Consider the following 12,041-nt stretch of genomic DNA (forward strand, 5'->3'; position numbering starts at 1 on the left):
AACACCTGGAAAGATGGTAGAAAAACTGAGTCAAGGGGAGACAGCTGAAAACTATTGATCTCTACAACTGGGGGAAGAAGACTCCTGCTGAAAGGTCCATAAAGCATAAGAAAAACAAGGATGTTGCTAATAAGGTAAGTGTGTGAGTCTACTTGTATCTTTACTCGAGAGCTTGCAAGCTGGAGGACTTCATTTTGGGTGAATGTTTTCCTGCATCTGTCCTTGAGGGAAAACTAAACTAGGTAATTCTCTGAAGTTATTTCTATGTTGGTTTTAGAGGAAGACTGGGAAGTCTGTGTGAGAGCCTGTAATTATGATGGGACTTTAAAATAAAAAGGTTAACATTTAGGGAAAAGACCTCAAGATGGAAATTGCAGAGTCAGTCTATCAGGCTGCCTGTCCTCTGGTTCAAGCCATGTTTTTCTAGGTTATGTTGATTTTGTATTAACATGCAGGAATGCCCAACTCCTTAGACACCACCCAGGCTGATGTATGGAGAGAGGTACAGATGTGCAGGCTGTCTGCTGCTCCCCTCCACAACCCTGGACTAGGAGAATTCCCTAATCCTGCTTATCTGAAGTGTTTACTCTCCTCATCATGTCCCAGTGTCAGCAAGTGTGGCATGGCCACGTTTCAGCTTTGAGTCATAGGGTGAAAGAAGTCTGGTCTGGGGCCTGTAGCAACTAGAAATCGTTACCTTGTGTTGGCTGCTTGTCCTCTGGAAGATGAATTTGTGGGCTTGATCCGTTTTCCCCACATACGTGCATAAAACGCCCACGCATCTGGCTTGTATTGGCGTGTCCTCATTGGCAATTTCCCTACAGATGAACTGAGCCGGGGAGAACAGGAGCGTCTGAACCAGCTGCAGCTCACCTGGCCCCTCCAGAGCACAGGTACAGCAAGGGAGCAGCGGAGGGGGGATGCTGCTCCCGCTCAGCCAGCCAGAGCATCCTCTGTTGCCACCCTAAAGCAGTGCCACGCTCCTGCTCGGTAAGATGGCCCTTCCCCAACACCTGCAATAACCTCTCATTTGCGTAAGGAGGATATTTACTCCTCCCTTCCCAGGGAGACCAAGTCGCTTTGCTTTCTAAGGACATGCACTTTAAGAAATAAGTAAATAAACGTTGCCCCTTATTTTCACCTGCTGCGAGCCAGACGCTTCCACTGAACCCTCAGGTCCGTGAGCGCGGGGGGCGGCCGGGGCTGCGCGCTGCCGCGGAGCGAGCGGGGGGGGCGCACGGCAGCCGCGCCGGGGGATTTCGATCAGCACGGCTGCCAAAGCCAATTATCAGGAAGAAGACGATATAATTATATTAGGGAACATCTGTACTTCATTAAAAGCCCTCGCGGGGCGGACTCACGCCCGGCCACGTTATGCACAGGCGCTCCCAGCCGCTCCTCGCCCCCCGCCACCGTGCGCGGCCGCCGGCGCCACCGCCCCGGGCACAGCCGGCCCCGCTCCCGCAGCTGCACCGCCCCGGGGCCGCGCCCGGCTCCGCGCCGCCCCCCCGCGCCCCCGCCCCGGGCGGCTGCACCTGCCCCCGCGGCCGGGCCGCCCCTCCCGCCGCAGCCGGTCCCATCCCGGGCGCGGCGGGCAGGCGGCGCTCTGCGGCCGGGCTGCGCCGGGGCTCCGGGGCGGTGCGGCGCGCTCCGCTCTTCCTCCTCCTCCTCCTCCTCCACCGCGGCGGCGGCGGGCAGATGCGGCGGATCGTGGGGCGGCTCTCGCCCGCAGCGGGCTCCCGTCCCCCCGCCGCCCCCATGGACGGCAGCGGGGGCAGCAGGCGCGCGTAGCTCGGTGAGTCCCGCCGCGGCCGGTCCCGGTGCCGTCCCCTCCCCCAGCACCCTGCCCGCCGGTAGCCCGCACCGCACCGCGCTGCCGCAGCCGGGAGGATGCTGCCTCCCTCTCCCGCGCTCCCCCCGCCGCAACCCCCGCGCCCCACGCGTGCTGGCGGCGGGGCCCGGCTGGCGGCGGCGGGGCCCGGCCGGCGGGGCCACCTGCTCCCTACGGCGCGGCCCCGGCTCCCCGCGGCGGCGGCGGGAGCGTCACCCCGGCGGGCCGGTCCCTCCTGCCGGGATGGGCTTGGGGAGAGCGCTCCCGGCTCCTGGCGGCGAGCGCCCTGCCCGCCGCTCCGGTGGCGTCCTGGGCAGGGGGGGCTTGCAGTGGGACTCCCGAACATTTGTTCCAGGGTAGGACTTCATATCCATCTCGGAGTTATTTTCTTTCAGCTAAATTTCATTTAAACTGGCTCGGCAGTTGTGAGAAGCTCAGGGGAAAACGTCAGTTTGAGGACTGTTTTCTTTACCTTGGGTTTAAAGACCTTTCTCTTTATATTAGGTCATGATTTATGTTTGTGAAATAATCTTGTTGTGATTTATTTACTCCTGGAATTCCAACAGTCCTCTAAAACAGGCTTGTTAGAGGCTGGAATAATCAGCTCCAAGGCACAGCCAGTGCCCTTGGTCGTAACAGGTGCAATGTGCATATTCTTATGAACAATGAAATGGTTTCAGCATTCAGGTTTATTTGTATGCTCTGCATTTCGGTGACTCTGAAGAAATTGTCATGCTATGTTATGTCAAAGATGCGCTTACAGCATGAGCGTGTCCATAGTACCTCATTAACAGGGCACGGGAGCAGCTGCACAGACCCTGGCTGTCAGTGATGGCTTTAATACCCAGGGTATTCCTGGGTGACACTGTATAGCTTGGGGTATTTTCATGGCTTGTGTGGGGGCCCAGACTGGGCACTGGTCCCTCAGCGATGCTCTGGCACAGTATGAAACACTCGGAGATGAGGGGGAATAGAGAAGCACAGAGGCGGAACCATTGGTGCTCAGATTGTATTTTCTAGAGTTGATGGTCCTTTCATACAATTCCCTGCCCCTGTATTTTCGGAGCAGGGTGGTAGTGGTGGCACATCTTGTGTCATTACTGAAACCTAAAATGCTGACACTTATATTCCGCAGAAGAGATTTCCTGGGCAGGTATTTCGTAGATAAAAAGATAATCATTGTTTTAGTATCTTCATGGGCTCTGTTTTTATGGCAAAAATCCAGAGTGACACCATATTGGTAATTGACTTAATGGAAGTCATTCAGGAGTTAGAGCTGTAGATCAGAAGGAAATTAAACTGGAATTTAATTATTGCTCTCAAGACAATATAGCACAAAAGGTGTGTTCCAGCAGCCCTCGCCTCGTGCTGTGGGATAGCTGTGCTTTGTGGTGCAGCCAATGGCACCTCCTGCCTGGAGGTGTCTCTGCCCTCCTTGGCACTGAAAGATGCACCTTGCTGGTGCTCTGCTTTCCAAGATTCTTTAAATCTCACTTTGTTAGGGACAGGAGGAGGAGTGGACTGCCTGTGTAGGATGGGTAAGGATGACTGGGTAACGGGGTGAGGATGGGGAGTGAATTCATTTATTACCCTTCAGCTTTTTATAGATTATGACAAAGAAGTGGTTACAAGCAAAGGAGGAATCAAGGCTTTAGCCAGGGGAAAGTGCCTGGCAATGAAGTCTGTTAGAGCTGTCCTCCTGGGTGATACTAGAGGAGGCACCAAACAAAGTGAAGGCACCAGAGATGTCTAAGAAGTCTTAGCTTATTGTCAGAGTTGCTGTGAGACTGCACAGGCTTTGATTTATGCCAGGTAGCTTACCCCGTCATGAGAGACTGTGCTTCTTCCTCCAGGAAGATGGTGAGAGAGGTGGGTGGTGTCTTCTGGGGTACTCGGTCCCCCCCAGTGGTGGGGTCTGCCAGCCCATGCTAATGAGCTGTAAATACCAGGGAACTTTGTGGTGTTCTGTAGTACCTGCAAACCTTGGGACAGCAAAGCGTCTTGCAAAGGAGGTGGAGAAACAGAACCAGCACTCCTACTGCTGCGTTAACTTCTCTTGGACTCCTTACAGCCTCCCCCGGCAGCATAATTCCATCCCTTGTAGTTCTTGGTTTATGGCAGGTGAAGTTAGGAATATACTTCTGCCTCCTCGGAGGCACAGCATGTTGTATAGCTCTAATTTAGCTAACCAAGGAACATAATTACCTTGTTAACCCTTCATAAGGTGTGACTGATCCAGCTCCCTCTGGTTAACGAATTTAAAAGTTGTGTGCACTGTTAAAATACAGCACACTTCTCAAAAAGTTGAGGAGAAAGTATTTCTATTATACCGTTAAGTCAACGTCACCTAATGATGTTCAGCTGAAAAGATCTAAAGTGTTATTTAATCAAATTTGGGGACAATAATCTTAAAAGGATTCCTTAAAAATCCATAGAAATAATTAGCAGCCTTATTTAGCATCTTGGGCGATTTGTGCTGGCGAGAGAGTGATTTGTCCTTTTCACGTCACTGGCGAAGCGTGATGTTGCTGTGCGGGTGCTGGATAATGTTTACAGATCTGCTAAAGGCATGAAGCTCTGGATACTGGTCCTTTAATTGCCTGAGGCTTGTCATGCTATACATGCTTGTTCAACAGAGTTTTGAAAATCATCTCTGGGAGTCAGTTATTTGTTGATTTGGTCAGGGATGTGTCCATGCTGCAGCCAAGGATGTAGCTTGAAGCCTCTGCTCTGTAGGGGTGTGTCTGTGACCATGTGGAGCTCAGTGCACCCTAAAGCTGCAGGTACCTGCTCTTGCTGTGCTGAGTGCACCTGTGCAGAGTGCTGTGTCCTCTCTCCACTCACTTGAGGCACCTGCACGAAATGAGTCCAGGTGGGGTAGATCTAAGAGCAGAGACTTCTAGATGCTCTGGTCAGCTACCTTAGAAACTTGTAGCCCCGAGCCATTAGTTAGGCCCAGGGGTTTAGCAGGATGTAAATTGAGTTACATGTTTCAGATAGCAGAGATGAGAGAGAGCAGGTGTAATTAAAATGAACAAGGGGGATCCAATGCCTTTTGCTGGGTACTGTTGCTTTCTGTATATCAGTTCGGAGAAAATGTGTTCTGGCTGCTGCTGATGGCACATGGTGCTTGTGGGAACTGGGTGACAGTGCCTGTCCTCTGAGGAAGACCTGTTCTCTCACAGTAGACAGCTAATAAATGAAGTAATAGTAGTAGATTTAATCTGTTTAAATCTGTGTCGTGAGTTCCCTAGTAAACTTCATTTATTCTTTTTTTTCTTATTTCCTTGCTGAGAGACTGCTCTGCCTGTAGAATAGTAGTTCACACGCTCTGGAGTGCAGCTTTCTGGTAGCATCACATTGGTTAAGTTAGAAATGTTTTATCTAAGCAAACTCACTCGGGATGCTTTTTCCCACCTGCAGGTTTCTTCAGAGATGCAGAAGCTTAGCAGGTGTGCAGCAAAGGCCTTTCCTTTGCTGGTCAAATGTTTGCTCATGTCCTAAATATAATTTCTGGGAATTTGTGTTTGGTTTGGAGCTGGGGAGCACTTTTCTCTTTTACCCTCTTTATAGATTCAGAGGATTTAAGCATATGATTAACATTAAACATGTGAATATTCTCCCCAGACTAATTTTTTAGATCAAAGGCAGAATGCTCAGTATGTTGAGAGGATGGAGCCCACAACCACTAAATGCAAGGAGCTGATCTGCTGCTATGCTTGTCTAAAAAGAGTATGTGATATGAGTACTTTGTATTTATGTCTATCTGTGCCCCAAATCCCTCTGCTAACTGCTGTCTTGATGTTCCTTATCTACAAAGCGCTTACAAGCATTAACAAACCTTTGTGATGCTGCTGAGACTTGTTGTTATCCCCATTTTTCAGAAGAAGATGCTGCGAGAGTTTGGTGATCTGCTGAGACCACTGCAGGTTATGGACAAAGCTGGGCGTTGAACTTTAGGCTTTTAATTCCCAGCGCTGTAAGGCAGGGGCAGCAGCACAGCTCTCTGGCAGTACGTGATTAAACATTGCCATCTTTCACAGGATCAGAACGCTCCCCAGATTTCCATCCCAACACAGAGGCTTCTCATACAGTCTACTGGCTCAGACTCCAATCCAAAATACAGTCTGTCCGCAGAAATAAGCGGTAGCCTCTTAAGGGAAAGAATCTGAGAAAATTTTTTATCTGTCCTGACTCTCAGTCTTGCTGGAGAGCTGTTGTGTCAAGACTCCGGTAACCTGAATGGTTGGAGCTTAAGAGGAAGGGGGATTTTTCCATCTTCTCCTCCTGTAAGTGCAGTGATTCTTGATTTCTTTTGCCGATTTAAAAATACTCGGATTGACTTTACAGAGCAGAGAGCCTGAATCCATGCATATAAATATGCACACACTAGGTGTGTATGCCTGTGAGCTGGCAGATGAATCTGTTTCCAAATCTGAGGTTTGTGTTGTGTCACTTTTGGCTCCAAGCTGGTTGTACTTCATTTTCGGTTTTGGTTGTTTTCTTTTTCTTCCTGGTTTTATTATGCTTCATTTCCTTAAATTAGAAGAATTTCTCAAAAGAGAACGGGCAAACTTCAAACATGAGGGAATGTGCTTTGCACTGCTCTTGCCCGGCTGCGCTCGGGCAGGGCAGCGTGGAGGTGAGAGGTGGGCATCTGCCATCCTCGCTGCTCAGCCCTTGGGTAGCAACATCCTCCCAGACCGCTGTGGGATGCTGGGGTCTTGAAGCTGTGGTGGCCAGGCAGGCTCTCACTAGATCCAGTAACAGTGGCAAACGCAAGCTTCCACATGTTTTGAAGTTTTCCTTTAAGAAATGTGATTCGTCAAAATCCAATGTCTTGTAATATAGGACAAGTGACAAATTTGCAACAATCCTTGAGCTTCCAGCAGGATAGCTATCTGCTGTACCCGCATGTATAAACGTGCGTGAGGGACATACAAGCCCTAATTGAGGATTTACTACCTTTACGTGCTTTGTGAATGAGCCACAGCCATCCTTAGCTTTTCCGTGTATGTAATGGCATCTTTCCCTCTTTCTTTTTATCCTCTGTAGGAAACCTGTGTTCTCTGAACTAACATTCCCGTCCACATGTGACCCAATCAGCCTTCATCACTGCTCGCTAGATCAGAAACTTCATTAGTTAATAGCAGTGCTGTTCTTCCTTTTTGTCACTACTACAGCTAAGCTCGTGGCATTTACAGAGTTGTTAGTCATTAATATTCTTTGTATTCTTCATCTTTGGCTTCAGAAAAGAAGGCCTTTCATCTTCTGCTTTGCTTTGTTTTTTAGAAGAAGCCAAGTTTGACTGGAGGAAAAAAGAAACCAAAAAAACATTTCTCTCCTGCTTTCTTATAAGCTTCCAAGCAGTCTCCCCTGCTGACTTTGTACTTTCACAGTAGACAAACATTGACTTTGTTTTCACAGAATATAGCTAGTTCATTTTTTTTCTTGGTTTACCTTTTTGGTTATGCCTCAGCAGCTTGACAGGACAGGATTAATTAGCAGCGACTGTCTTACTTTGCTGAAATTCTCATTCTTTCCACAATTCTTCCATCAGATTTATTGTACCTAAAGTCAAGTAAAGAGAACATAAGCATGTGTCTAACTTAGAAAAATTGTCAAGGGTTTCCCAGGTTTGGAGCCTAGAAAGTTACTGTGATTGGTCTGTTGATTCTTGATCTTTTCTTTTTTAACGAAATCAAAATGCTGATACCCAGAAGTGTGTTTTAACTGTGCCTACTTGGGCTGAAGTGTGCATGGGCAAGTGCAATAATAAGCCACGTTCCTCAGTTGGGGAAGGCTTACTCTTCACTACTAAATGCTCACTACTTGTAAGCAGTCGTATCCTTTCCTGATCTGTAGTGCTAACTAAACAGAAGATATGGAGGCGCAGCACTTGATCTCTGTGATCATATGGAATCTCGCAGCTCGTTTCTGAAGAGCAGGACCAAAAGCAAAAAAGACCTTCTGACCTGGGCTATGTGTTTGTTCTTGAGGTTCATTAAATGCTTTTTTTGGATGTGCCAGTAGCTCATATGCATTCTGCTCAGGTTTCCTCGCTCCTAACTCTGATGCAGTGCATATCACAGTGTGATCATTAAGTGTGATTACCACATTTTTGACCTATTTAAAAATCTCCGGCTGTGAAATTCCAAAGATTCTAATTTAAGCTATAAAACAGATTATTAATGTGCCGTCGCTTACACATTTCATGGCTCATTTCCTGATTACAGTAATTTTGAATGTGTACGTATAGTCTGTTCCAATGCACGTGTATAAACATCATACACCATGTACAGCCTGGTCATCTGGGACTGGAGCTCATGTTCCATGTTTCTTCCACAAATTAAAGCAGATAGAAAGCTGCAGTGTTCCACATAGCTTCAGGCCTCTCGCCAGCACCATTCTGCAGGGCTGGACCTCAGAAGAGGGTATGGGAATGAGGGTCATGCGGGGATGCAGAAGTTGGGCAAGAACAGACTTTAGGAACATCTTCACGTGGTCCCTTGCTCTGCCCTGCAGACTGGAGAGGAAGCACCACTGCTCAGTGGCCATCCCTGGATAGCTGCCAGGGGACTTTAGCTGTACACAGGCAAGATGCTATGTGTACTCAGTGGGTCTGCAGAGAACATAGATGGCTGTTGAGATTTTCAAGTTTTTTCCATCACTTCGTTCAAATCTGTCGTCTTGTTCATGGAACTGAAATTCAGCAGAGCTTCCTTACCCACATGCACAGGAAGGGGTTTGGGGTTACAGTTCCATGGGTCACTAGTGCTTTGGCCATTAGGATGATACAGTATGAAACAATTCACCGGGGTTACAGGTGCAACCACAAACAGTGGATCCAATAGAGAAATTCAGTCTGAAAGATCAAGAGCATGTGAAAATGTTGTATAAATTATCCTGTGGCCCAGTCACTGCATGAGACCTGAATCAGTGAGGCACTTCTGTGCACGCTTGTATTATTGAGTCTACTCCTGGTGAGGATGTAAAGAAAAGCCTATGTCTCACCAAGTTCCATAGGATTAGTTATATGCTTAAAACTGCATCTAGAGATCTCTTCCTGAGCTAGGAGCATGCTTAAAACTAAGCATGTGCCTGGCTGAGTTTGGTGCCGTGGTCCACAAGGGACTCACCCTGCAGTCCCAGTGTCCATGGTTCTGGCTTCCACATCTTTCAGAAAGCAGCATCCCTTGGGTTTGGGAATTAAATCTTAAAATCTGTGTTGACTTCCCACTTAGAGACTGGGTGTGCATTTTACTTCAGTAACAGCTTGTTCCGGTTCCCTTCCTGTAATCTGACAGCTGGAGCTGCTGCAAATCCAGTGGTTTTAATAGTTGGAGGTGTTTGTGAGTCTCTAACATCACCCCCACTGTCACCTGGTCACAGATACAGTGGGGTCCTCTGTGCTTTTCTCAGAGGTGCAGGTACAATACCTATTAGCAGAAGGAGGGGAGAGGGGAAAAAAAAGTGAATGACAAGTGAAGGAGTTAATTTGGCTTATTGATTTATCATTTTGGGTCATGGCACATGATCAGAGTCCTGACCTGACAGAATCAAGTAGCTCTGTTGCTGAAGTTGTTTTGTTTTTGTTTGGGGTGGTTGTTTCATGGTTTGTCTTTTTGTTTATTCATATATTGTGTTTATTTATTTGTATATTGTGTTTATTGTTTATTATATTGGTTTAAGTATTTGTCATTTTAGTAATGGTTACTGCTTATGGTTACAATCACATCCAACACAAGTCAGGAAGCAAGCAAGGTTTGGAAGATCAGGGCTAGAAGTCTCTTTACTTTTCTTTCTTTAAAATCCATTGTTACGACAAATTGACGTGTATATTAAACCTGTAATCTTGCAGATATTTTAAATAGTTGAATAATTTGAAGCATGTGAGCCGTTCTTCAGAAGTCAGTGGAGGACAGCATGTGAGCCTGGGCATAGGCTACAGGCTCTTAGCTATTTAGCTCTTTTCTTGCTGCCATGTCAATTTCTTGGCTCTTTGGTCCTGCGTGAGCTGTCAGATATGGATGCTTGCCTCTGTGTGAGATTAGCAGTGATTTTATACAAGTTTGGGATGCAGGATGAAAGCAAGGTGAGATGTGACCCTTCTCTTTCAGGACCTGGAGGTGAACCACTTGTGCCTTGTGCACACAACATGAGAGGTGAGAACCAGGCAATAAGCCATGGTACTTGTCCCCGCTAAGGAGCGGTGTCCCTTGGCATTTTCTGTCCTACTCAATGGAGAGGTGCAATTAGTGCTCCTCATCTCCGAGCACTGCTGGAGGACAAAGTTAGCAGCCTCTCTCACGGCTGTTGCTGTCCCTAGACCTGGAGGAGAGATTTCTGTTCCTCGCGGCCTGTGGAGGCTGCCAGTACAGGCCTTGTGTGCTGATTCTGTGCGTCAGGGACAGGATTTGTGCTTTTGTTCCTTGACTGTGCATATGTTAAACAGCATTTCAGCTGTTCAGTGTGTATTGCTTTAAAACACCAGCAATACAAACTCTGTAAAGGCAAAGTCGCTGCCGTTTGTTACTTGGTTGATGGAGAAGATTTGAATCCTTCTGTCTGCCTCCCAAGTGAGAAGTTGGTTGTGAGGCTGGCTAAGCCTTGGTAGGAGATATTGCATAGTGTACACAGCTGGGAGAGCATCAGCTTGTTGTTTGCAGTTGTCTTATTTCTTAATGTGTTGTAGTAAATTATAAATGTACATAAACACCTACGGAGCATTTCATTCATAAGCTGCCAGACTGCAGTGTGCATTTTGAAATTGCTGGTTTGGGGTTTGTTTTTGTTTTCTAGGAAACTTCATTATCTGATACTAGGCATTTCTTAAAAATAAATATAAATCACATGAGAACCATGTGTCCATTAGTGATTCTGCCAATAAAAATGTCATCTTTTTTTCATTCCATGAAAGATGTGCAACATCTTTTTGTTCTTTATGGCACGGTTGTTAGCTGTTATTATGTCATTTCAGGAATGTCATTATTTGCAGACTGGTGGATTGTGGGGCTGGGAAGCATGTGCCACAGCGTCTTGTAGGCCAACAGAAGTATTTGAGGGTATAGATAAGATTAAGGAAATGTGCAAGAGGTTTGTATAAATAGGGATGGTTACGATTAAGTCCCTCTTGTGGCATTACCCATATACCTCTTTCTTCTGGGGCATAGCAGTGCTAACAGCTACCCAGTTTGTGAATTAAAGCAAGCATCTTCCCAAGTGGAACCACAAATGACAGCAGAATTATGATTAAAGGGCAGTCAGTACTGATGGCAAGCCCAACATAAAATACAAGTCTGGCTGCAGTTCGGAGAATGTGCCCATCTAATAAGCAGCTTAACTTGGTGTATTACTGTGAAATAGAAAGAACCATGAAATATGTGATGTGAATAGTAGGCTGGATTTCCCTGTCACTTCGTATTTATGTTCCTGGAGCTGCCCTGGCTTCGCCAGGGTTACTTCTGAATTACGCCCAAGTGCCCAAGTGCATTAGAGGTAGATTTCCACTTCTCAACACCATTTGTTTGGTTTTTTTAATGTGGAAACAGCAGTGTAATTTCTCTGTTGTGTCTCTAGATTTGAAGTTTACATATCAGAGAAAATGCAGCCAGTAAGACTAATTGATCCAAATGTTTTATTTTTACTGATCAGATGCTAACTGCTACAACTTCATTCAACTCCACTAAAGAAGAGAGGTGGTTTTCCTTTCTCATTAATGGGAGTTGGATTGGACCATTAAAGGCCAATTTCAGCAGAGATATTAGCAAATACTAAGGCTTGATCCACAGCGTTTTGCGGTCAATAAATCAGCAATTGCTATCTACGCGATAGTAGGTCTAGTAGACGTTTGAGTGTCTTTGAGAGGGCTTGTCTCTAGTATCACTTCTTTAAGTTTTCTGAAATCTGTTAAATTGAGATAAATCCAGTGACTTGTTCATGTCTATTGGAATTGTTCAAAATTTATGTTCTTTACTGAGAATAGACTGTGGCCTGCTGTGCTTGGGTAGGGGAAATAGGAGCTTTTCCCCTTGGCCTATAAATAGCCTGCCAAATGTTTGTGTTCTAAAGGAGGTGTTCAACCAACCGCTGAAACAGTATTTCGAAACTCCTTTAAATCACTTCCTAATCGTTTCTGTTACGGATAGCCAGGTTTTACTTTTTGTAGGCTTTTACATGCATGAAGTTCCCTTTTAAGATTGTTCTCTCT

At 46.6% G+C, this 12,041-nt stretch overlaps 1 protein-coding gene across 1 annotated transcript in view; it reads left to right on the forward strand.

Moving 5' to 3' along the window:
• Positions 1-1,609: 1,609 nt before the first annotated feature.
• RASGEF1C (RasGEF domain family member 1C) overlaps positions 1,610-12,041 on the forward strand; it is an 80,795-nt gene continuing 70,363 nt past the window's right edge. The window contains exon 1 of the mRNA XM_055812639.1: positions 1,610-1,795. The gene's annotated coding sequence lies outside the window, so the exon portion shown is untranslated. The remainder of the gene's footprint in view (positions 1,796-12,041) is intronic.

The sequence above is a fragment of the Falco peregrinus genome, chromosome 8 (assembly GCF_023634155.1).
Source record: "Falco peregrinus isolate bFalPer1 chromosome 8, bFalPer1.pri, whole genome shotgun sequence".
In the NCBI taxonomy this organism is placed as follows: domain Eukaryota; kingdom Metazoa; phylum Chordata; class Aves; order Falconiformes; family Falconidae; genus Falco; species Falco peregrinus.